Below are 25,744 nucleotides of genomic sequence, written 5' to 3' on the forward strand. Positions count from 1 at the left end.
GGAGGAGCTTTTTATCAGGATGATATCCCAATAGTTAATATTTACTTTTGTTTCCCTTGCCTCAGGAGACATATCAAGTAAGAATTTGCTAATAGCTGATGTCAAAGAGGTTACTGCTTGTGTTCTCCTCTAGAAGTTTTATGGTTTCATATCGCACACTTAGGTCTTCAGTCCATTCTACATGTTGTACAGTTTTCCCAACACCATTTATTGAATAGACTGTCTTTTTTCTTTTTTTTTTTTTTTAGATTTTATTTATTTATTTATTTGTCAAGAGAGAGAGAAAGTAAGTGTGCGAGTGAGCGAGCACACAGGCAGGCAGAGGGGCAGCAGAGGCAGAGGGAGAAGCAGGCTCCCGGCTGAGCAAGGAGCCTGATGCGGGACTCTATCCCAGGACGCTGGGATCATGACCTGAGCCGAAGGCAGCTGCTTAACCAACTGAGCCACCCAGGAGTCCCTAGACTGTCTTTTTTCTATTGGATATTCTTTATTGCTTTGTTGAAGATTAACTAACCATACAGTTCTGGGTTCATTTCTGGGTTTTCAATTCTACTCTACTTACCTATGTGTGTGTTTTTATGCCAGTATCATACTGTTTTGATCACTACAGCTTTGTCATATAACTTGAAGTCTGGAATCCTGATGCCTCCAGTTTTATCTTTTTCAAGACAGCTTTGGTTATTCAGTCTTTTGTGGTTTCATACAAATTTGGGGGTTGTTTGTTCTAGCTCTGTGAAAATGTTGTTGGTATTTTGATGGGGATTGATTTGGGTAGTATAGACATTTTAACAAGTTTGTTCTTCTAATCCATGAGCATGGAATGCTTTTTCATTTCTTTGTGTCATCTTCAATTTCTTCCATAAGTCTTTTATAGTTTTCAGAGTACAGATCTTTTACCTCTTTGGTTAGGTTTATTCCTAGGTATCTTAGGGTTTTTGGTGCAATTGTAAATGAGATCAATTCCTTGATTTCTCTTTCTGCTGCTTCATTATTGGTGTATAGAAATGCAACAAATTTCTGTACATTGATTTTATATCCTGCAACTTTTCTGAATTCATGGATCAGTTCTACCAATATTTTGGTGGAGTCTTTCTGGTTTCCTACATAGAATACCTTGTCATCTGCAAACAGTGAATGTTTGTCTTCTTTCTTGTTGATTTGAATTCTTTTTATTGTTTGATTGCTGAGGCTAGGACTTCCAGTACTATGTGAAATAACAATGGTGAACATCTTTGTTCATAACACAACATAACATAACATAACATAACATAACATAACATAACATAACATAACATAACATAACATAACATAACATAACTGAACATCTTTGTCTTGTTCTTGACCATAGAGGAAAGGTTCTCAGTTTTTCCCCACTGCAGATGATATTAGCTATGGGTTTACATGTATGGTCTTTATGATGTTGAGATATGTTCCCTCTAAACCTACTTTGTTGAGGGTTTTAATCATGAATGGATGCTTTACTTTGTCAAATACGTTTTCTGCAGCTATTGAGAGGACCATATGGTTCTTACTCTTTCTTTTACTAATGTGGTATATCACCTTGATTGATTTGTGAATATTGAACCACCCTTGCAACCCAGGAATAAGTTCTTTTAATGCACTATTGGTTTCGGTTTGCTAGTATCTTGAGAATTTTTGCATCCATGTTGATCAGGGATATTGGCCTGTAATTCTTCTTTTTAATAGGGTCTTTGTCTGGTTTTGGAATCAAGGTCATACTGGCCTCATAGAATGGGTTTCAGAATAGAATTTCCTTCCATTTCTATTTTTTGGAACAGTTTGAGAATAGGTATTAATGCTTCTTTAAATGTTTGGTAAAATTTCCCCCGGAAGCCATTTGGTCCTGGACTTTGATTTGTCAGGAGATATTTGATTAGTGATTCCATTTCTTTGCTGATTATCAGTCTGTTCAAATTTTCTATTTCTCCCTGTTTCAGTTTTGGTAGTTTATATGTTTCTAGGAATTTACCTATTTCTTCAAAGTTGTCCAATTTATTTATATACAGTTTTCCATAATATTCTCTAATAATTGTTTGTATTCCTATGCTATTAGTTGTGATCTCTCCTCTCTCATTTGTGTTTTTATTTATTTTGGCCCTTTCTCCTTTCTTTTTGATCAGTCTGGCTTGGGGTTTATCAATTTTATTAATTTTTTCAAAGAATCAGCTCCTGGTTTCATTGATCTGTTCTATTGGTTTTGTTTGTTTTTGTTTCTATTTCATTTATTTCTGTTCTAATCTTTATTAGTTCCCTTCCTCCGCTGACTTGAGGTTTCATTTGTTGTTCTTTTTCTAGTTCCTTTAGGTGTAATATTAGGTTGCATATTTGAAAATTTTCTTGTTTCTTGTAGGACTGTATTACTATATATTTCCCACTTAAGACCTTATTTCCCTCTTATGACCACTTCTGCTGCATCCCAAAGGTTTTGGACCATTATGTTTTCATTTTCATTTGTTTCCATGTATTTTTTTTTTAATTTCTTCTTTAATTTGCTGGTTAGCCCATTCATTCTTTTTTTTTTTTTTCCCCATTCTTTCTTTAGTAGGATGTATTTGTGGTCTTTCCAAAATTTTTGTTATGGTTGACTTCAAGTTTCATATCATCTGTGATTGGCAAATATACATGGTATGATCTCAGTGTTTTTGTACTTGTTGAGCCTTGATTTGTGACCTAATCTACTCTGGAGAATGTCCCATGTATACTTGAAAAGAATGCTGCTTTAGGATGGAATGATTTGAATATATCTGTTAAGTCCATCTGATCCATCTTTGAAGAAATAGGTAAATTCCTAGAAACATATAAACTTTGAATTAGAATCCATCTGATTCAAAGCCATTCTTTCTTTGTTCATTTTCTCCTTAGATGCTCTGTCCATTGATTAATGGAGTATTAAAATTACTTACTATGAATGTATTATTACCAATGAGTTTGTTTATGTTTATTTTCATTTCATATATTTGGGTGGCCCCAAGTTGGAGGCATAAATATTTATCATTGTTAGATATTCCTGTTGGATAGATCCCTTCATTATGATAAAGTGTCCTTCTTCATTTCCTGTTACATAGTCTTTGGTTTAAAATCTAGTTTGGTAGAAGTATTGTTACTCTGGCTTTCTTTTAATGTCCATTTGCATGATAAATGGGTCTCTACTTACTCATTTTCAATCTGTAGGTATCTTTTATAGTTAGCATATAGATGGCTCTTATTGTTTAGTCTATTTTTACACCCTGTGTCTTTTGATTAGAGCATTTAGGCTATTTACATTCAGAATAATTATTGACAGATATGAATTTACTGCCATTTGCTTACTTGTTTTGTTATTTCTGGAGACTTTATTTGTTCCTTTCTAGTCTTTGTCACTTTTGGTTTTTCTTTCCCACTCAAAGAGTCTCCTTTAATATATCTGGTGGGGCTGATTTGGTGGTCACAAACTCTTTTAGTTTTCATTTGTCTGGGAAACTTCATTTTTCCTTCTATTCTGAATGACAGCCTTGCTGGGTAAAGTATTCATGGCTGCATATTTTTCCCATTCAGCCCACGGAATATATCATACCACTCTCTTCTGGCCTACTAAGTTTTTGTGGAGAGATCAGCTGTCAACCTTATTTGTCTTCTCTTGCTTCTTTGTCTTGCTGCTTTTAGAATTTTTTTCTTTATCTCTATATTTTGCAAATCCAGGAGGCTGGACATAACTACAATATGTCTTGGTCTTGGCCTGCTTTTGTTGATTTTGATGGGAATTCTCTATGCCTCCTGGATTTGGATGTCTGTATTCTTCCCCAGATTAGGGCAGTTTTGAGCTGTAATTTCCTCCAATAAACCTTCTGCCCCCTTTTCTATCTCTTCTTTTTCTGGGATTCCTATGATAGGAATCTTATTAGGCTTTATGGATTCATTGAGTTCCTTCAGGCTACATTTGTGATCTAATATTGTTCTTTCCCTCCTCTTTTCAGTTTCATTATTTTCCACAATTTTATCTCCTGTATCACTTATTCATTCCTCTGTTTTGTCCATCCTTGTGGCCATTACCTTCAGTTGGTTTCAAACTTCAGTTATCGCATTTTTCATTTTGGCCTGACTGGTTTTTAAGTCATTTATCTCTGTGGTAAGAGACTCCCTGGCATCTTTTATGCTTTTCCCAAGAACACCTAGTATCCTTATGATTATTGCCTTAATTTCTGAATCAGGTATATTATTTATATCTGTTTTGATTATACCCCTGGATGTGACCTTTTCTTATTCTTTCTTTCTTTCTTTTTTTTTTTTTATATATTTCTTTTTTTTTTCTTTTTTAAGATTTTATTTATTTATTTGACAGACAGAGATCACAAGTAGGCAGAGAGGCAGGCAGAGAGAGAGAGAGAGGAGGAAGCAGGCTCCCTGCGGAGCAGAAAGCCCAATGTGGGTCTCAATTCCAGGACCCTGGGATCATCACCTGAGCTGAAGGAAGAGACTTTAACACACTTAGTAACCTAGGCGCCCCCTTGTTCCTTCTTTTGGGATGAATTCCTCTTCCTGGCATTTTGTCTATGTCTTTGTCTTCTCTGTGTTAGGAAACCCTGTTATGTTCCTACTCATGAGAGTAATAGCATTATGAAGAAGAGGTCATATACTATCTGGGGCCTGGCACTTCAGGAAGTGGTACAGGTGTGCTGTGTGCATTCTGCCATTATATTTTGGCTGCTCTTTCCTTTAGATCAGTCCTCTGCAGAATTTCTCCTTGCCTGCCATGGGGACTATTTGGACCTTGACCAGAATGTGGCAAGTTTTAACTAGGTGTGCTCTGGTCTGCTTGCTAAAAGAGATCTGATGTTATTTTCACTAGAGCCGAAGCTTTGAAGACCTCAAAGGTCAGTAGATGTGGTGAATGCAGGAGTTTGTGCTGGGCTTCCGGGGGAGAGGCCTGCCACACTGGTTTTCAGCCATACCTGACAAAAGCAGCACCAACAGAAGAACATAGGGGATGGGGCTGGGTGTGAGGGATTTAGGTCACCACTATTGCAATGTGCTGCTTACTGAAGTTTGTTTATGCTGAGGTGCAGGAGAGGAAAATGGTGCCAGCCCCCTCCTTCATCCCTGAAGAAGGGGATTCGTACCCAACACTGTCCTGGAAGCCCTTACAGAAGAGTGAACAATTTCCCCTCATGTGCCAGGCATCCCTCAGATTGCTGCCTTCACCCTGTCTGTGTCCAGGCCATCTGTCTGCCTGGTAGTATAATGAATCTTGGGATTACTCCTGGACAGGTCTCTCAGTCTTAAAAATCCAAAGTAGTTGGGGACCCATGCTGGTCTTCTGGGGAAGGTGTCACTACAATGGGACTGATGCAGGTTTATCCCAGAAGGGCAGTCGCATCAAAACACAGGGGCATGGAGTTCAGAGTGAAGAGCAGCAAAGAGCCAGTGTCCGAGTTAGTCATTCTTTGCAGGTGTCTCTGGGTATGTTGAGGGATGGGGAAAGGAAAGGGCATCCACTGGCTCTTTTGTCCAGAGAGAGGCAATGTTACCTCTCCAATATATACTTCAAGAAGGGGGAACTGTTTCTCCCAATGCAACCCAGGTGACCCCCTCGGCTATCTGCCCTCCTTCTCCACAATAGCATCGCAGGGCCTGCCAGGCTCCACATCAGTTTTGAACATTTAAAACTCCAGTCTCTGAGCTCTGCTTGTTGTAAAAACTCACAAAAGCATCCCCTCTGGTTTACCCTGTCATTTGTTTTGGGGAAGTGTTTTCCTTGTGCAATCCCCTGTGTACTCCTCTCTCCCTCCCTTTCTCTTTCTCTCTTCTCCCTGTGTACAGTGCTCCCTACACTCCACAGCACTTATGATCTCTTCTCCAACTCCAGTTTTATATCCATTTTACAGATGAGAAAACTGGAGCCAGGAAAGCCAAATAAAATGAATGAATAGATGAAAGAATAAATAAATAGAATCAGATCTTTCTGATCTGAGAACTAATGTCCTCAGACTTGCTGATTCATTCAAAATACTTACAATAAGTTGTTATAATTTAAAAATATTTTATTATTTCTCTCTTTTTAAATAATCTTTCCCCCCATAGATTGTGTTTTATTCCACTTAGTCTGTACATACTAATTTGAGTCCATATGCCTCAGGTGAAAAATTGGGCTGTTAACATTAATACCTCTGTTACAACCCTGTTACAAAGATCAATCATGATAATGGCTTTTAAAGTAATTTCATTTCATTTTAAATTACTATTCAAATATCAGCTATTATTATACCATAGTTTTTACTGCTCTGATGGTCAGTTTTAGATGTCAACTTGGCTGGCCTATAGTCCCCAGTTATTCATTAAAACATGAATCTAGGTGTCACTATAAAGATATTTTTTACATATGGTTAACATCCACAATCAGTTGACTTTGAGTAAAGAAGAGGAACTTTCCCTAAAAATGTGGATGGGACTAACCCAATCATGTAATAGTCCTCAAGAGCAAAACTGAGTTTTTCTGGAGGAAGAAGAAACTCTGCTCTAAGACTACAGCATAAATTCCTGACTGACAATTACAACCTCCCAGCCTACTATAATAGACTTGAGAACTGCCAGTCCTCACTACTGCAGAAGCCAATTCCTTGAAATCTATCTAACTGTTGTCTCTCTCTGTCTCTGTCTCTATCACCTCTCAATCTGTCATCTCTTACTGTTTCTGTTTCTCTCAACGACCCTGAATGATACCTTCCTTATCAGTTTAAATGTTTCTTGAGGAGATACGTTCTTGCGGTAATTTTCTCCCAACTGATCTCACAGTCAAAGAGAGAATTTTAGGTTCTCAATAAGTATATATTAAATAAATAAAATTTCATGTTATTAATACTAGGGAGGGAGCATAAAGCTCTCACAATAGTTTAAGGAAGAAGTTGAGATATTAAAAAAAACTATCAAAATAAAAATATTTTATTCCATCTACTCTATAGAAATCGCATCTGAGGAGATGTCTGTTCAGCCTAATTTCAAAAAAAAAAAATCCTTTTATCTATGTTTTCCTTATTTTCCTTCCTTTTGTGATCAAAATTTTGATATACCTATTTTTCAAATAATCTAGATTTTGCAAATAACATGTTCTCAGGTTCTTTTTGCTACTTGCACCTAACAAAGTATGATGTATGCAGATTTTCTCAAAATAATCTCTTTATGTGTTCTCCAAGTATTGGCAGTAAAGGGAAGATATTTTTATAATACTAAAATTTTTTAAATATGTAAAAAATAAGGTATAGATGTGTGTGTGTATCTACCTCTATTTCTCTATCTATCTCTACATGTGTCTGAATAAATGTTGCTTTTTACATCTGCTAAAATTCAGACTAGTTTAAATGGAAATAATACATAACAGCATTGTAAAATCGACTTGTTTCTTATAAATATATTTTTTGCAATTTTTTGTTCCTGACATTTGTGCTTTAAGTCAAAAGTACTTATGTGAAAGCAATTGTTTTTTCTTTCTTTTTTACCCGTCTTCTCTGAAATTGTGTAGGCGGAAACGAATCACTACCACTCAATCCCTGACATTAATTCAACAGACACATATTTTGATTTCAGAAGAATTATGGAAACATTCTTTCAGAAGAGAACAATGAAAGATAACATTCTGTATTTAGCACATTTCCCTTTTCCAAGTGGCAATGGAGCGTTGTAACAGCAAAGTAAATTGCTTCCTATTTCTAACTGCTTTATAAAAGTGTGACACTGAGCTGAATCACTGAGAACACATTTGTACACAGTTAAATGAAAAGTTTTATGTGATAGTAGAACTAGGCAGAATTATTTTGTCCTTGGATGTTTTGATGATTCACAATACTTAGGCCATTGATTTGCGCACAGTAGGGTGATATGCAAAGAGCTATTAGGAAACTCCATTTTAAATCTAACGCATTTTTATGAAGGGAATTTTTATACAGATTAGACCTGAATTAAGGGATATAGCAAGTACCGGAGCATAAGTTAACTGTCTTCCTGGGAATATGGTGGGAATGAGGTTACTGAAGCTTCACATAGAGTTTGAAGTCATAGAAGCAGAGTCGCCCAACAAGAATATAAATTACAGCATATTGACATTGCTCATACTGAGCAAGGTTACACAGAGGTTATTAGGAGTGATAAATATCTTCAATTTTCTCTCCTAGCCCTCTGATTTCCTGTGATACCACTGAATACGCTCAATCAGAGGCCAGAAATAAAGAGGGCCTGGGCCATGTGTAGGACCATGTGTAGGACCAAATATCTCTGAGCACAGAACAGGGCAGGGAATTTTTCAAGTTTTAAGGAAAGTGGCAAACCCATATATACATACATATGCATGCATATGTACAAGTTGACTGGCAGAAACTTTACCAAGTCTAGGCTGTTTAATGGTGGGATATCAGGTACAAAGTTCACATTTTTTAGTCATCTGGATACAAGCATTCTATACATGAAATTATAAACAGAATGTGCTGATGAATATAGAATGATTATGATTACAAAAAATATCAATGCTTCTTGATACTGAATGGCCATTAATTCCTACTAGGTACAATATTACATGCTTAGTATATTTTTTCTCTAATTCTCACAATTAGTCTGAAAAATAGATGTTATTAGATTTACTTTATATACAGTGGAACCAGCTTTCAATATAGTTAATTAATTCACCCAACTTCAGCTAAGTAGTAAGTAGTAGAAGCAATATTCTTCAGTAGGTTTTGAAGATTCAAAATCAACATCCCTTATGTAATTTCATTTTGGCTTCAAGGTATGCACACAATTGCCAAAAAAGAAAGAAACAACATTAGATTGAGGACCCAGAGTAGTGTCCAAAATTCATGACAGTGATTTGAGTGACTATTGATCATTTTTATTTGAACTCCTTTTTCCGCAACTTGAGTAAAAGCTATGGAAAATTTTGAAAAGCTCATCTTGGGCAAATGTTTGTAATAAACAATTCACAAAACATCATATAATTTCAGGCAGTTTACAGAAATTAAAGTCCATCCATAAATTCTTTCCAGGAAAGAATGCATAGACTATAAGACTATAGAAAAACACCAAGGACTTATTCTAATCAATTAGTAAACCAGAACCATCCAAACTCACAGGTCCTGGTGCCACATAAGACCATGAAAGCATAGTTACTCCCCAAACTGTTACTATCCACAGATTTTTAAGATGAAATACCTTACATGTATTCTTGGCAAGTTCCTCTTTCTTCCTAACAAAAATATTTATTTTACCTTATTCTTCTCGTGCTACTCTAACAAATTGCTATAAACTGAGTGGCCTAAAGAACAAACATTTATTTCTCACAGTGTTGGAGGCTCAGAAATCTAAGATCAAGGTGTCAGCAGATTTAGGTTTTGGTAAGGGCCTACCTGCTGGTTTCCAGAGAGCCATCTTCTTGTATCCTCACATGATGGAGACAAGAGAGAGATAGACCATCTCTCTCTTTTGTTCTTTCTTAAAGTCATTAATCCCATGCATGAGAGCTGCACCCTCATGACCTAATTACTTCTAAAGGTCCTACCTCCAAATACCACCGCACTGGCATTTAGGCTTTAACATTTGAATTTTGGGGTAACACAATCATTCAGTCCATAGCATACTGAAAGATATTATTACAGGTAAAGGTAAATAAGACAGATACAGTCTCTGAAGTTCAAGTAAATTTATAATGGCCATATCATAAGGATAAATAAAAAGAATGTTGAAATAGAAAATATGAACAAAGGCCTTGTTTAGGTAAGGTGACAGATAAGTCAATGAAAAGACAATTTTTAGGTTGAAATGGAAGAATGAAAGAAGACAAGTAATGAGCTAGGATTAAACACTCCCCAAAGCAGAAAGACACTTGGCATATTTTCAATTAGCAATAATTGCGCCTTGGATAAACCTCATTGGCTACAATACTGCCACTGTGCAAAGCTAACACTTTGCATATTTTAAGTAGTAGAAGGCCAAAGCTGAACAGAGCAAATTGAATGAGGGAGGACTGGCATAAGATTAGGGTGGAAAGACAGGAGAGCTTAGTTAGATTCAGAGGGCCTTCTTGGTCACTGGGAAACCATGCAGGAGAATGATATGATCAGTTCTTTTTGTTTCTAAAGACCATTCTTGTTCCTGTATTTTAAGTATATTTTAGAGAGGCAAGAGAAGAAACAGAGGGATCATCTAAGTCAATGAAAAAACTACATTAAAAAAAATTATGGTGGCTTTAACAAGGTTGGAGTGGAAATGGAGAAAAGTGAATGGGTATCAGCTATCCTTTAGACATAGAATGAAAAGGATTTCCCAAAGTTGGATATAAAAAGTAAGGGAAAGGTGAATAAGGGGTATATGACCCCAGAATCTCTGGCTTTAGCAACTTGGTGGACAGTGATGACATTTACTAGATGAGTAACAGGTTTTGGATAAAAAGGGAAACCAGACTTGTGTTCTGCACACAATAACTTTGAGATGATTAAGTGGAAATGTCAAGTAGAAATCTGAATATACCATTCTGAGGTTCAGAGAAATTGTTTTGGCTTAAGATATATTTTGAAAGTAATCATACTTTGAAAGTAAAGTATGGCCCTACTCTAGGCCATATAATTTGGTGAGCAGTGAATATTAAGTAAAAAGATAATGACCCATGACATAATTTAAAGAAACTCTATTATTTTGAGATCTGATATAACTTCTGAAATCAGTGAAAATATTGAGGAGTAGCCAATAAATTAGGGAGAAAGCCAGGACTTCATAATGTTGTGAAAGGTAATGCAAAAAGTTAACAAAGAGTTTATAAAATGTGAGATGATAATGTATAAAGAGCTACTGAGAAATCAAATGAGATAAGGACAGAAACTTTTTTTTTTTCCCCAGTGTGAAATATGTAAGTTTTAGGTGGCTTTGATTGTATAACTTGTTTGGACTGCAGTGGAGATTAGGAATGTTAGCTGAGCAAGTACAAAGTAATAAGTTGTCTAGACAATTAGTCCTTAGAGTTTTGCTGCAAAAATGAGAAAAGAGAAATGAGTTCTCAGCTAGAGAAATTTCTTTTTTAATTTCTTTTTAGTGTAACAGAATTCATTGTTTATGCACCACACCCAGTGCTCCATGCAATATGTGCCTTCCATAATACCCACCACCTGGCTCCCCCAACCTCCCACCCCGCACCCCTTCAAAACCCTCAGATTGTTTTTCAGAGTCCATAGTCTCTCATGGTTCCCCTCCCCTTCCAATTTCCCTCAACTCCCTTCTCCTCTCCATCTCCCCATGTTCTCCATGTTATTTGTTATGCTCCACAAATTGACTCTCTCTGCTTGACTTATTTCACTCAGCATAATCTCTTCCAGTCCCGTCCATGTTGCTACAAAAGTTGGGTATTCATCCTTTCTGATGGAGGCATAATACTCCATAGTATATATGGACCACATCTTCCTTATCCATTCATCTGTTGAAGGGCATCTTGGTTCTTTCCACAGTTTGGTGACCGTGGCCATTGACCGTGGGGTACAGATGGCCCTTCTTTTCACTACATCTGTATCTTTGGGGTAAATACCCAGTAGTGCAATTGCAGGGTCACAGGGAAGCTCTATTTTTAATTTCTTGAGGAATCTCCACACTGTTCTCCCAAGTGGCTGCACCAACTTGCATTCCCACCAACAGTGTAACAAGGTTCCCCTTTCTCCACATCCTCTCCAACACACATTGTTTCCTGTCTTGCTAATTTTGGCCATAGCTAGAGAGATATTTTAATTAAGTTGCTTTTTATTTGTTTAAGTTGGAACAGAACAGAACATGGAATTTTAAAGCCAAGAATGCTTCAGACAGAATTTCAGAACAACAACAACAAAAAGTGATGATACAAAGAAGAAAGACAATAGGCAAAAGAAGAATGTTCTTGAGAAGAGAAGGTTAGACTCTAGTTGTCTTGAGAAGATAAGGATAGACTCTAGTTGTCCAGGCTAAAATAAATTTGAAGGACCTCCATTGTTATATGACCACATAATTCAATATTAGTATGAAGAATCAAAATTAATTTCTCAGGATATATATGAAGGCGCAAAGAGAAACAACAAACTCTGAATCAAGATATAAATTCAGAGGATTTATTTTATCTTCATTATTGCCCTCTGAGTTTTAGAAACTTCTGCCTTCATGAAGTTCACATGACAATTACACATCATCACTAAAATGTTTCTCCTTACATGAAGAAATACTACATTAAAGAAGAATAATAAAATTTCTTTAAAAAACTAACAGAGCTTTAGGAACTATAATTAAAAACCTCATCAAGAACAACAACAACAACAACAAAAACTCATGAAGAATTCTAATAAGCTCTCTAGGCAAAGATGGTTATTTGGGAAGATTTTATAATCTGTTTCTTAATACTCCAGACTTGTACATTTGACCTCATACTTGACACCTATAGCTAGATATCTAAAAAGCTTCCTAAAATTAGTATGTCAAAAACAAACACTTGATTTTCCCCTTTCTTACTCTGAATCTGCTTCTTCCTCTGAACTTCTCATCTCTGTAAATGGCAATAATGATCCATGATCTATCCAGTTATGCAAGCCAAAATTTAGGAGCTATTATTGGTCCCTGCTCTCTTTTCTGTTTTTCTCAGCTGAATACCTCATCAGGTTGTATTGTTTCCAAATTGAGCATATACAGATAATTTGTCAAATTTTATTCCTACCATTTATACCCTAGTCTAAGCCATTAATAGCTTTTGCCCAAAATAATGGAATAACCCTTATCTGTCTCTACTCCTCTCTCTGTTATTCATCCTCCACAAGCAGTCACAGCGACCTTTAAAAAACAACTCATTTCATGCCAGCTCCTTGCTATAAGCTCTCTAATGTTTTCCCATCACCCTTAGCATAGAAGGCTTTCATAAACTTTTCATTTCCTACTCTTTTGTCCCTCACTTACTATGCTGCAGTACACTGTCCCTTTGATCTTTTGAGTCCGTGAGGTACTTACCTAAGTCTTTACTCTGCTTGAAGGGTCTTCCTCCAGATCTCTGGCCCTCAGCCTTCTTGTTATAATGGTCCTAATGGAAATATCAAGTTATAAAATAACCCAAGAAAGAGCGCTATGAAATAGCAATAAGTCAAATGTGTTCAAAAAGTGAAAAAAAGTTTTCTACTAATTAATTGTTGCTGTCATAAATAGGAAAGTGATGTTAGAAGTATGTGATTCTTTAAGCTGGAATAAGAAAATAAGACTGGAATAATACATAATTTTCAGATGAAGTAGGATCTTAGTGGGCCCCATAATTTAACTGTGTTATTCTTATTATTTTATAAGGTTTCTTAATTATAGCCAATAAGTATAGTAAGTAAGCTTTATTAATATATGCAAGTATACTGTTTATTGTCATTTTAATGTTATTTTTAAGCTGTAACTTTGAACTTTCAAATGAAATTGTTGATAGTATCTGATTATCATTATGCAAAGTTTTAGCATTTAACAATAGCTTAAACCTAAATTAATTTGGGGGGTTTTATTAACACTTGGGCAATTAGAAAATGGAAAAAAAAAGAGAGAGAGAGACAGAGATAATATACAATTAGATTGTGAAGGTTTAGCAAGACTCCACAATCATATTTCTAACTTCTTTCACCATTGACTGTATTTTGCATACCTTCCACAGTAACCACAAGAATTAGTCTTCAAATCTACTCTCAATCAACTAAAGAAAATGACAAACCACTTTATTACTGAAATGTACTTATTTCCACCCTTTAGTCAAGACTATCAGTTTTCTATCATAATTTCAAAGACTTTAATTTGACATCAAATATTTGAATATAGCTGCTACTTACTTAAAACATTTATTTTTCATTTACTATATATCATATATTGTGCTAGAGATCAATGACAGAGAAACAAACAAGACAGTCTGGTGCCTGTTATAATGAATAGGATGTTTCTTAGCATAATTCTGTATCCCCTTATAAAGATGGTTTCCTATATCTGCTTTTGTAAGTGTATACAAATAAATAACAGAAAACAAAAACCAAAAAAATAAAAACATGATTCAATGCAGGAAGAAGTGAAGGATCATATTCCCTTTATCATTAAATGTTGGCCCACTTAATACAGCTTAATGTTCACGATTTCTTAAATTGTTATATAATAGTTTACATGTAAATTACATTTCACTTTCCATATAGCATAAATAAAATATGTAGATGCATAACCCTTTAGACAGTTCTAGTCTGTTTATTATTCAGGCATATATCTTAATAAATTATACTTTCCTATTAGCATGTTCCAATTATGGGGGTCTCATTCTACCATAGTTGATGGTATTTTCATGGTAAAATTTATATTATATTGAATCTGAAACTCAAATATATTTTGCATTCAAGAATACTGTCTTTTTACTCTTTTTGGATTAGAAAATAGACATGTTGACCTATTTCAACCATAGATATAATTTTTTTTCCTCATAAAGTACTGTTTTTTTTTTCTGCCTTTACTCAATAAACATTGACCATGCATTAGATACTATTTATAAGGACTTCCCAACTTCATTTAATGTTTTTTTTTCCTTTTCTTTTCCTCCTCTATATTATTTTAAAATTCTCTGCATTTAGTCATCCAAAGTTTATAATTTGTCTATCATTTACCGTCAATCCTAGATTGATTTTTCTATGATCATAAGGTATATTTTGAAATTCAAACAATACACATATATAGAAGTTCAGTTTCCTTTTGGCTATTTTTGTTTCATCTAAAATCTATGATATTTATCAGATAAAACAATACAAAAATATTGTGGCATTATGTTGTCTAGGTTCCTGCTGAAAATCGCAGAGACTCCAAAGTTGCTTCCTGGGTCCCTATCATGTCATTAACCGTTTTGTGTCTCTGCTTCTCTTTTTTTCTCTCCCCATTATGTTTGGGACATTTGATAAGCATCAGTTTACTCTGAGAATATTCTAAGATCATACTTTGTGGAAACAAGCATACATTCTAACAGAATATGTCGTGTATCCAAGTCTGTATGCAGCTACCAGCATAACCGTAAAGAGTGAGGCAACAACCACTAAAAAGAATACCTTGCTCCCAGACCCAGTATACATTTTCTCATTCTTCAGTATCTTCTTTCCATAAAGTATAGGTTTATAGAGTTTTAGATATTATTATTACTTGTGTATCTTCTGATAAAACAGAATTTCCTCCTTCCTTCTCCCATGTTCATCTATACTCTTTATAGTTTCTCTTTGTAAATTTTTATAAATCTGTCTTGAAAAATTATGAAACTTATCTTATGTTCAAATTTTATACATAATATTTTCCTCTTGATGTTATACATCCTAAGTATATCCACGGACACTACCCAGGACTTTTTACCTTCTCCTATGTAAGTGGCAACTTCATCTCATTTACCAAACATATACTTGGCTCTGGCAGAAGAGTAGATATACTCCCTTTCAGCTGATAAAACTGCTCCCCAGTTTCCAAATCTATTGGTTAGGTTTGAAATATCACGTAAAAGTACAGTTCTGTGTGACTTCCTTTTATAACACTTTCAGTTTACTCCCATAGCATATTGCCACCAACCTGATGAATTTCCTATTTACTATTGGGTACTGATAGCATCAAATCTTAAGAATTTGCTTTCAGCTATTTAATCATCTCACAATTTCCTATTTTATTATACCAGTAGAAGATAACTTTTTCCTTTGTCCATTGTCAAAAAAATTACCTCAAATTGCAATAGTGCATTTTCTTTTTCTAACATCCATCAGATTACAATACATTCCTAAGTAAAGAACAGACCTTTAAGCTTTGGCAGGTTTTTTTTGTTTGTTTGTTTGTTTGTTTGTTTGTTTTTTTATAAAGACCTACACTTGGAACAGAAAATCTAGAGAGCTTTAAATAACTTTCTTTGATATTTTAACCTCTGAATTGTAAATGGTCCTCTATTTGTTTTAATTCATACAGTACCATAAATAAGGGCATGCCTAAATTTACACAGATCCTGAGTTGCATCTCCATAGGGAACCCTAAAAAATTCAAATATATTGATTTAGCTTTAATATGCATGTCATAAATAATCATATTTATCATAGTAATTGCAATTATATAATATTGCATATCTCATGGACATGTGATACTTGCAGAAAAAGTTGAACCACACATTTAACTAATCATGTGACAAGGGTATGTACTTTGTGAGAGCAAAGCAAGACAATTATCAATAACTTATGCCACTGAAGGATATATTCAAAGCCCATCTGACTGTTACTGAGCCAGTTTTGTCACAATTTATAAATACATATATGGGGCGCCTGGGTGGCTCAGTGGGTTAAGCCATTGCCTTCGGCTCAGGTCATGATCTCAGGGTCCTGGGATCGAGTCCCGCATCGGGCTCTCTGCTCAGCAGGGAGCCTGCTTCCCTCTCTCTCTCTCTGCCTGCCTCTCTGCCTGCTTGTGATCTCTATCAAATGAATAAATAAAATCTTAAAAAAAAAATAAAAAAATAATAAATACATATATGTACACTAACATATGGGAAAATAAATGTACGTATATAACCCTATTTAGAAGTACTAGAATAATGTATATAAAATACCCTTCTGTTTATTTAAATAATAGCTGATATTCCTAGGCTGAAGAATAGTATATTCAGTTTAAAATGAAAGCACATTTTGACTTTGTAATTTGCAGAAACCTAAACTCCAGTACCATTTATAAACCTGTTCTTCAGTGTCTGAGCCTGAGGCAGAACCAGCATTTCACTGCAGGGAGAAGCTGAGAAATGGTAGATCCAGATTTTTTTGCCCCAAGAACTGGAGAGGAAAAAAATGCTGGCTTAGGAAGTATTCTGCCCACAGTCTTCTTGGACTTAAATTTAATTATGAATAGCTTAATATATACACACATAAATTTAATTATGGACATAATTATGGACATAAATTTGATTATAAATTGCTTAATATATACACCCACATATATATGTATGTGTGTATGTGTATTAATATTTTAATATTAATTAAAGTGCTCTAGCCATGTGAAATGCCACAGGCAGAGGGAAGACAGCATTCCAACGTAGGAGCCTGTCATAAATTACCCATTTTGGATACAAAGCCCAAAGAATTTGGTGGACTATGGGGAGAAAGCACACCTCCAGAAAGCAGTACTAAAAGTAGCCAGTCTACTAGGCATGTCTCTATTTGGACATATCAGAGAAGGTGGAAGAAAAGGCAATCTCAGGATGCCAGAGGAAGTCAGCATGTCCAGCCCAGCCAGCTGTGGAAAGGATCCAGATAGTGGCCCATGTGGCTAGAGGAACACAGACTCAGACCACAGTTCAGAGGTCATCTTTGGGTTTGTTAAGTACACTCTTCACAACTATTCATTCTTCTCTATAAATATTCTGACATTTACTATTCTACAGGTGCCAATTTAAACATTAATACTTTTATTGACATCAGAACTAACAAGTACACATATATTTCTGATTTTTTTTAAAGTATATATATTTTTTAGTTTTTTTAATTATTTATTTTTTTACATTCACCCCAAACCTTGTTCTCACACTTGGCCTCTCAGTTTGCAAAGTAACTTCAGCCTTAGTCATGGCCTCTTTAGATGACACTTTTTGTTTGTTAGGAATTGAAATTGAGTTGTCAATTTGGTTAATTATGTTGGGTTTTGGATAATAAGGAAACTGTTCTTTTTCATTTTATGTCTTTCACAGCAAAACATAGTGCTTGCATCTGTTTCGAAGTGAAAGCAGAACGAACACCCAACACTGATAGTTTTTGAGCTGTTTGCATGCTTTTGCTTTTGTTAAAGAGATTTAGAAGGAATTATTGTACTGGATAGGCCATCACATTATAGGCGATCATACAAGTTCCTTCTAATTTCAAGAATCTACAATTCCATGGAACTACTTATAAGCAAAAGAAGACCAAAGTCTTTTAATAACTTTTGAGATTATTCTATTGAACAGTGATTCAGGAAAGCATCTAAAGAAAGGAAACAGTGTATCTACTAGATAAGAGGATCTCAAGCTGACAGATACATTTACAATTAATCAATTAGCAAACTCCCTTACACCTACAATTATGATGATGGCATTTTTCAATGTTTTCTAACATTTCCAATATGCTTTATTAACTGAATTCTCAAGCTTCTTTGGTTCTTAAGTTTGTATTGATTTATTTTACAAATTCATATTCTTAAATATAAAATAAAATAGAGACAACTTTCATTCCAGAAATAGTGAAGTATCTTGTGCTGTACTAATTGTCCTGCAGATAACAATTTGATGCTCTAGAAAAAACAAAAACAAAACAGAAACCTCTCTTTGAAGACACTTTCCTTTTGGGAAGATTTATAAGGATTATCAAGAAGCATTAGCTGCAAAGCTAAAATTGCTGAGCGGAGATTTAAGCTGCTAACTAGTATAGGAGAGATTAAAATTTGAGTTTGAGATTTGCCAATTTATAGACATTGCTGAACACCTCAACCTTTCCACTGAAGGTCCATTTCTGAAATAAAGACAATGATACAAAAGCATGTTCTCTTGATCAGACAGTAAAACTGAATACTTGAATTAGCAAAGTAGAGAATATCATGATTCTCCAAATTCAAGGTGAAAAACAACAATACATTACATAATAAAATAATTCACCTCTATCATCTAAAATGGGTCATTCATAATTTCAACTGCACAATCAAAAGCTATCTGACATGCAGACAAACAGGAAAATATATCTCAAAAATAAGAGAAACCTGCAGTTAGTTAAAAAGACTCAAGTTGATTCATGCATTGTTAGTAGTAGGAAAGGGGTTTATTTAGTTAAATGAATATGTTCAAGCACCTAAAGAAAAAGCATAAATATATGAATGGATCTGAAATCTCGATAAAGAAAGAAAAACTACTAAAATGAATCAAATAGAATTTTAGAACTAAAAAAATAAAATATTGGAAATGGAAAAGTCATTGGATAGGATAAGAGTGAACTAGAGATTACTGAAAATAAAATATATCAGTGAATTTGAGAACAAATCAATAGATCTTATACACTTAGAAGAAAAGAGGAAAAACCTCCAAAGTTTATAAAAAATGACTATTATAGAGGCACTGTTTCTTTGAAGAATAAGTGATAACAACATTCTTGGACATATCAACTATAGACTCAATTAAAAAAAAAAAAAAACATACCTGAGGGTATGGAAGGAAATTAACACTTGGAGGAAGAAACAAAGTATGCACTGGTATTCCAGGTTTCTTTCTTTTTCTTTCTTTTTTATCTCCTTCCTTTCATTCTTTCCTCTTCCCCTTCTCTCTTTCTTTCCTTCAGTGACAGCAACAATCAAAAGTCAGGGGCTTGGGGTAGCTTAAATTCTAAAAACAAAAAACAAAACAAAGCCAATATCTTCCTGGAAAGAGAAATCTGGACACCTAAGCTCCAAAGAAAAGAAAGGAATAAGCAAGGAGATGGGAAGATAAACTCAAATCAGGTTATATGTTCTTCCCAGGTATGTCTGAATGACCCCTATACTTGATATTAATGGTAAATAAATAAATTTAAATTAAGTTATTAAAACGTACAAAATCTAAAAAGAGGAAAGAAGTTACAGAGAAAAAAAAACAGAAAACTGAGAGAAAACCAATAACTAGAAGTTATACATAAGTCCAACCAGATCAATAATTGTATTAGATGTTAATATTCTATATACTTTGGTTGAAAGGTTGAAATTACAATAGATCAAAAAATAATAAAATCAACTCTTGAGCGTCTAGATAGGTGTACACAATGGTAGGTGTTCAGTAACCAGTCTCTTAAAATTTCCAAATTGGTAAATAACAGAGTATAAAGAGAAAAATCAACAAATCACAACAATGTGGTTTCATATACTCCTGCCTTACCTCCATTCTGCCTTAATTCTTTTAGTGAGCAAAGACAGAGGAGGGATGCCAGGAAGGAGTCTGATAAGGAGTGGGAGGAAACAACAAAAAGATTAAGGTCTTCTTAAATCTGAAAATTCTGAAAATGCAATGGGACAATCAGGTGTTAAACAGAGAACATTTTTTCTAAGGGTAGAACACCTCCTGTAAAAGGCTTACCTTGTGATTTAAAAAGACTTTGTTTTTAATGGAAAGATTCAGTTGAAAAGAAAACAATCAGTTGAAAGGGGCAAGTATGGTTTCAAGGGATACTGTTCCAAACCTATGGCTTCGAGGAAAGAAAAAGTGCTAAATTAAAGAAAAAGGACTTTTTGGTAATTAAATGGTGAAGTGGAAAAGAAAAAAAATTGCCATTAAGCTAGGAATCTGGTAAAATACCACAACATTAAAAAAAAAAAAGAACAACAGAAATATAAAGTTCATTGCAAAAAATAAGAAATTGAAATTCACACAAATCAATTGAGACCCATGTCTAACACCCATTAAACAAACAAAAAAGGCATAAATTAGGAGAAAACTCTGTCTACACTTCAAACAAAATTAAATACAGTTGCCCCTTAACAACCCAGTGTGTATTTGAACTGTGTGGGTCCACTCTCATACAGATTTTTAAAAATAAGTATATTGGAATTTCTTTTTGGAAATTTGCAACAATTTGAAAAAATTAGTAGGTGAGCTAAATAGCCTAGAAACACACACACACACACAGAAAGAAAGAAAAAGAAAAGGCCAGGTCTTATTGTTAAGAATACAGTATGTAATACATATACAAAGTATGTTTTATTTTATAGTATATGTTATTGGTAATGCTTCTGGTCAACAGTAATCTATTAATAGTTAAGTTTTGGGTGAGTTAGAAGTTATATGTGGATTTTCAACTGCTTGGGGGTGGCATGGCACCCATAACCACTACGTTGTTCAAGGGTCAACTGTATACTCAAACTAACATGAAAACAACCTTGAATCCGAATCAAAATCTAGGATGAAACAGACACAAATTGGAACAAATGAAAAAAGAACTGAATGAATTTAGGAGATGGAAGAGGCATATTTAACTCAGGAAAGAAAAACTACATTGTGTCCAAGGGAGAAAAGATTCAAGAGAAAATTTAATTAGAGACATTGGAGAAAGGAAGGAAAACAATCTTGATAACAAAGTTAATGAAGTTAACATAAAAGGGTGAAAAAGAGAGAAGTGGAAATTCAAGACTAGCACAGAAAGAATAATATTTATATTACCTCAGGATCCTTGATGAAAAACTAATAATAGTAAAACAATAGACCAGAATTAATATTTAAATCTATAATGCAAAACAACCCTCTGGAAATAGAAAAGTCTAGATACATAAACCCATTAAAAATTAACCCAGAACAATCAACCCTGAGGCCCATCACAATAAAACTATTAGATTTCAAAGGTCAACTCATATACTCCAAAAGTTTTCAGGACAAATCATCACATGACTTGTAAAAATCTGACTAGCAATTTTAAGACCAACATACAAAGCCAGGCAACAATGGGGTAATAGAGACCTTTTTTTTTTTTTTTAACTCAAATTGTGAACCAAATATTTTATATCCAGCTAAATTCTCCTTCAAATACTCTCTCTAATTCTTGAAAACAACAGAAAGAGATCACAAGCAGGCAGAGAGAGAGGGGGAAGAGACAGGCTCCCTGCTGAGCACAGAGCCTGATGCAGGGGCTTGATCCCAGGACCCTGGGATCATGACCAGAGCTGAAGGCAGAGGTTTTAACGCACTGAGCCACACAGGTGCCCCTTGAAAACAACTTTCAACATACAAGTAGGGAAGAAATTTTAAGTCCACCAACCCCTCTTCAGACATCTACTTAGAGGGTAAGCTGTATTCATCCCAGTGGGGCAGAGGTTGTTATATTTTTTCCATGTTTATAAATATAAAAACAAATGACTTTGTATTTGTTTATCTTCTACATTGCTCCTTTTCTATTCCATTGATACTTGACTCAATTTCTTTTCACTTGTAGAGGGCAAGATGGAGTCATTCATGTCAAGCAGTAACATATCAGGCAGTAACATAAGCAGCCAAAGGGATTGTAGCTAAGACCAGATAACACCAAAACCAGTACAGGCTAATGACACTCAGAACTGATAACCAAAAAGAATCAGAGGAGGTCTGCAAAGGTCCAAGACTGATTAGACTTTTAAAAAGGGAGAATTTTTATAGCAAACTGTCAGATTCTCCAGACACTGACCCTTTTATATCTGACCATATCAAAATGGCAACTGCTGCCAAAAGTTCTGCACAACTGATATCTGAACAGAACAGAGATTCTCCAGTGCTTGAATATAGTAAGTAGCATGAGCCTAGAGTTACCTGGACTAGACTGAGGCCTTATCTTAACTGCATGTTTATGGACTGCATGTTTGGTTCATTAATGTCCTACCTTTTGTTGTATCTTGTTTATTGTGTGACTTTGTATTGGGTTTTGCTTCGTGTGATGGACAGGAGGCCAAGTTAAATGTGTAGTGAAATGTCATTGAGTTTGGAATCCTGAATCCTGAATCTGCTTTATAATTATGTTAACCTTGCTTTATGATTCAATAAAACTGACCTGACAGTTATGATTCAATAACACTGACAACTCATGTGTGTGCCCTCATAGCATGCCTGCAACATCACTTAATCATCCTTTTTTTGTGTGTATTCTGTTTCTGTTTTCCTAATTTCTTAATATGGACTTTGAATTCATTAATTTCTCAACTTTTTAAATTTGCTAATATTGTTTTAATGTTACAATTCCATATATATACACATGTGTATATACTCATATATATGTATACATATATGTAGAGAGAGAGAGATAGTGTATGAGTGCAGTGGGGCGGGGGGAAAGAGGAACTCAAGCTGACTCCATTCTGAGTGCAAGCATGAAACAGGTTCTATTCCACAACTCATGAGATCATGACCTGAGCGGAAAACAATAGTCAGTGGTTAACCAACTGTGCCACCCAGGCACTCCTCAAGCATATGTATTTTCAATCTTACAAGTTTATATGTAGAGTATATGTAGAATAAATTTCATTTATTGTTATTTGACTTTAAAATTATTTTTAATTTTCATTAACATCTCTCTTTTAAACACAGTTATTTATGGGTATCCTTAAATTACCCAACACGTGGTGATTTTGATGTATTATTTAGGTCTTTATAATGATTGTACTGTGATTTGGTGATGTTATATTTTCAAAACATGCTTTAGATAGTTCACTAAGTATTTACTTGTTTATTGAGAGCTGTTGAGGCATCATATGGCATTGGCTAACTGCATAGACTTTGGAGTCAAAATGGTGGATTTAAATACTAATTCTGCCACTTAATAGTTACATACCTTTTAATTATCTCTTCCTCAGGTTCTTTATCTTTAAAGTACATACAATAAAACTATCCAAATTATAGGGTATTTATGGCACTCCAATGACTCAATGTATGTAAAGAATTCTGAGCATTTTATTACATATAATAAGAACTATATAAAATGCAGGTAATTAATTATTAATTTACTGAAATCACTCTTGTAAATATGTGTTTTTTTTTAAATGAATTACATGTAGATTTCTATACATATCTAGTATATCTAGGTTGATAATTGTAGTTTTCAATTAATCTTTGTCATCATTCATTGTTTTTTCTGTCTGACATTTCCAGGTATAAGAGACATGACTTTCCAGGCCAGCTCACCCATTCTCATGATGGATTTATATAATTCATCAAGGAACAAATACATTTTACTTTATATAAACTGGGGAGTAGAAAAGGTACCAAAATCATTTTGTAAGGCTGATACAACATTATCGAATTACTTGATAAACACAGTACAGGGGCCTAGTATCAATTAGAACCATAAATGTTAATAATAATAATAAATATTAGAATACATGAGGATCTGTGAATATTAATCCAAATGATATTTGTCTACTATATTCATGCCTTTGTTAGTTCTCTGGCTCATTCAGGTGGGGCTGGGCTATTTGACCTATAGAATAGAACATAAATGACAGGGTGTGACTGACAAAACTCTGTCAGTATTATAGTTGCCATGATAGTCCTGGATTGCTCATTCTATGGGGAGCCATCTTCAATATGGTGCAGAGACTCAAGAAGACCTGTGAAAAGTTCTACATAGAGAGGAAACAAATTTCCTGACACCAACAGTCATACATGTGCAAAAGACCCCTTGAAAATGGATCCTCTGGTCCCAGTCAAGACCCAAAGTCAAGACTTTGGATAATTCTATCTTTAATCATCTTGTGAGAAATTGAGAACACATATCTGAGATGCTGCAAATGTGTATACTCAAAAATATCATGGGAAATAATAAATTATTATTGTTTGTGTAAGCTACTTGTTATACAGCAACAGATAAGTAATACAGATTTTTAAAAATGTTAATTACTTTATATACAAGTGAAGTCAAAGAATAAAAGGCAAAACAGCTCAATCTAGGAATTATCTACAAAATGATCTCTAGTAAATGAGAAAAACAGTGTCAAAATCAGATGTTGAATAGATTCAGGAAAAGTATTTAGCAGATTATAGTTAATTCCTAGTAAAAATCTCTTAGCAAATTCAAAATGAGGGAAAACTACTTTAACTTAGTCGACGAGAAACTGTTCATATCACATTTAAAAGTGAAATACTTGTGATATTCTCATTAAAGACAAGAGCAAGCAAGTTTGGCTGATACACTTATTTAGTACTATTATAATGTTGTAATAGGTGATTAGTGGTTGCCTAGGGGTGGAAATGAAATGGGTAATGATTGCAAATGAGTACCAGGGATCTTTTTGGGTAAAATAAATGCTTAAAATTCAATTATGGAGGAGTGACATAATTCTCTAAATTTACTACAAAATACTGAATTGCACTTAACAGATGAACTACATGTTGTATAAATCATACTTCACTAAATTTAAAAAAAAGAGCAAAAATTAAAATGTACTGGGGTCCTAGGCAATGTTTAAAACCAACAGCAAAGCAGTTGGGAATGTATAAACATTGTAAAAAGATAAAAGATAAAACTCATTTTTTTGCAGGAGATATTATCATCTAAATGGGCTATCCTAGAGAACAATAAGGTATCAGCAGGGTCTTTGGCTGTGAGATCATCATATCAAACACATTATCTTTCCTATATACCACCAGTAACCAGAAAAAAAAAAAAAGGTAAAAGGTTTGCAAACATAATGACTCTAAAATAAAATAGATAATAACATCTAAAATGAAATGAGAAGGACCAATAAAAATAAAAGTATAAAACTTCACTTAGAACATAAAAAAGATGATTTAGTAATTGGAGGGGCCTTATCAATGCTCTGGATGGAAAACTCACTCTAGAAAATAAGATATTTCTTTAGAAATTATTGTATTACTGCAAAGAAATCTGAATAAAATTAAACAAAAATAAATTTCATAAGCCAATTCAAAAAGACATATGGAAGAAGAAATACACAGTCATTATCAAGATGATAAATAAAAATAACACTGAGAAAGGACTTCCCATATAAAATGTCAACCACAACAAGAAGCTATAGAAATTAAAATAAGCTGCTATAATTTTTAAATGTCATATCTCTACTGATTCAGGCTCATTTTTGATAATTTAACTTTCAAAATACATACTGTCAAACAAACATAGACAATGATGTATGTATTAGGGATATCACTGTTTATAATAGAAAAGAGTAAAAAAATAACATAGTCTAAAGTAACATTAGTAGATTCTGAACAGGAATTAAAATACCAGTATTCTATAAGTATTTAACT

The 25,744-nt window shown here is 34.3% G+C and overlaps 1 long non-coding RNA gene across 1 annotated transcript in view; it reads left to right on the plus strand.

Annotated features, from left to right (window-relative positions):
* The window catches only part of LOC309864288, a 44,095-nt gene extending 19,821 nt beyond the window's left edge, over nucleotides 1-24,274 (plus strand). The window contains exons 2-3 of the long non-coding RNA XR_014311435.1: nucleotides 23,627-23,736; nucleotides 24,005-24,274. This is a non-coding gene — a long non-coding RNA (uncharacterized lncRNA). The remainder of the gene's footprint in view (nucleotides 1-23,626; nucleotides 23,737-24,004) is intronic.
* The last annotated feature ends 1,470 nt before the right edge of the window (nucleotides 24,275-25,744 follow it).

Source organism: Mustela nivalis, assembly GCF_964662115.1.
Source record: "Mustela nivalis genome assembly, chromosome: 5".
Lineage (NCBI taxonomy): Eukaryota > Metazoa > Chordata > Mammalia > Carnivora > Mustelidae > Mustela > Mustela nivalis.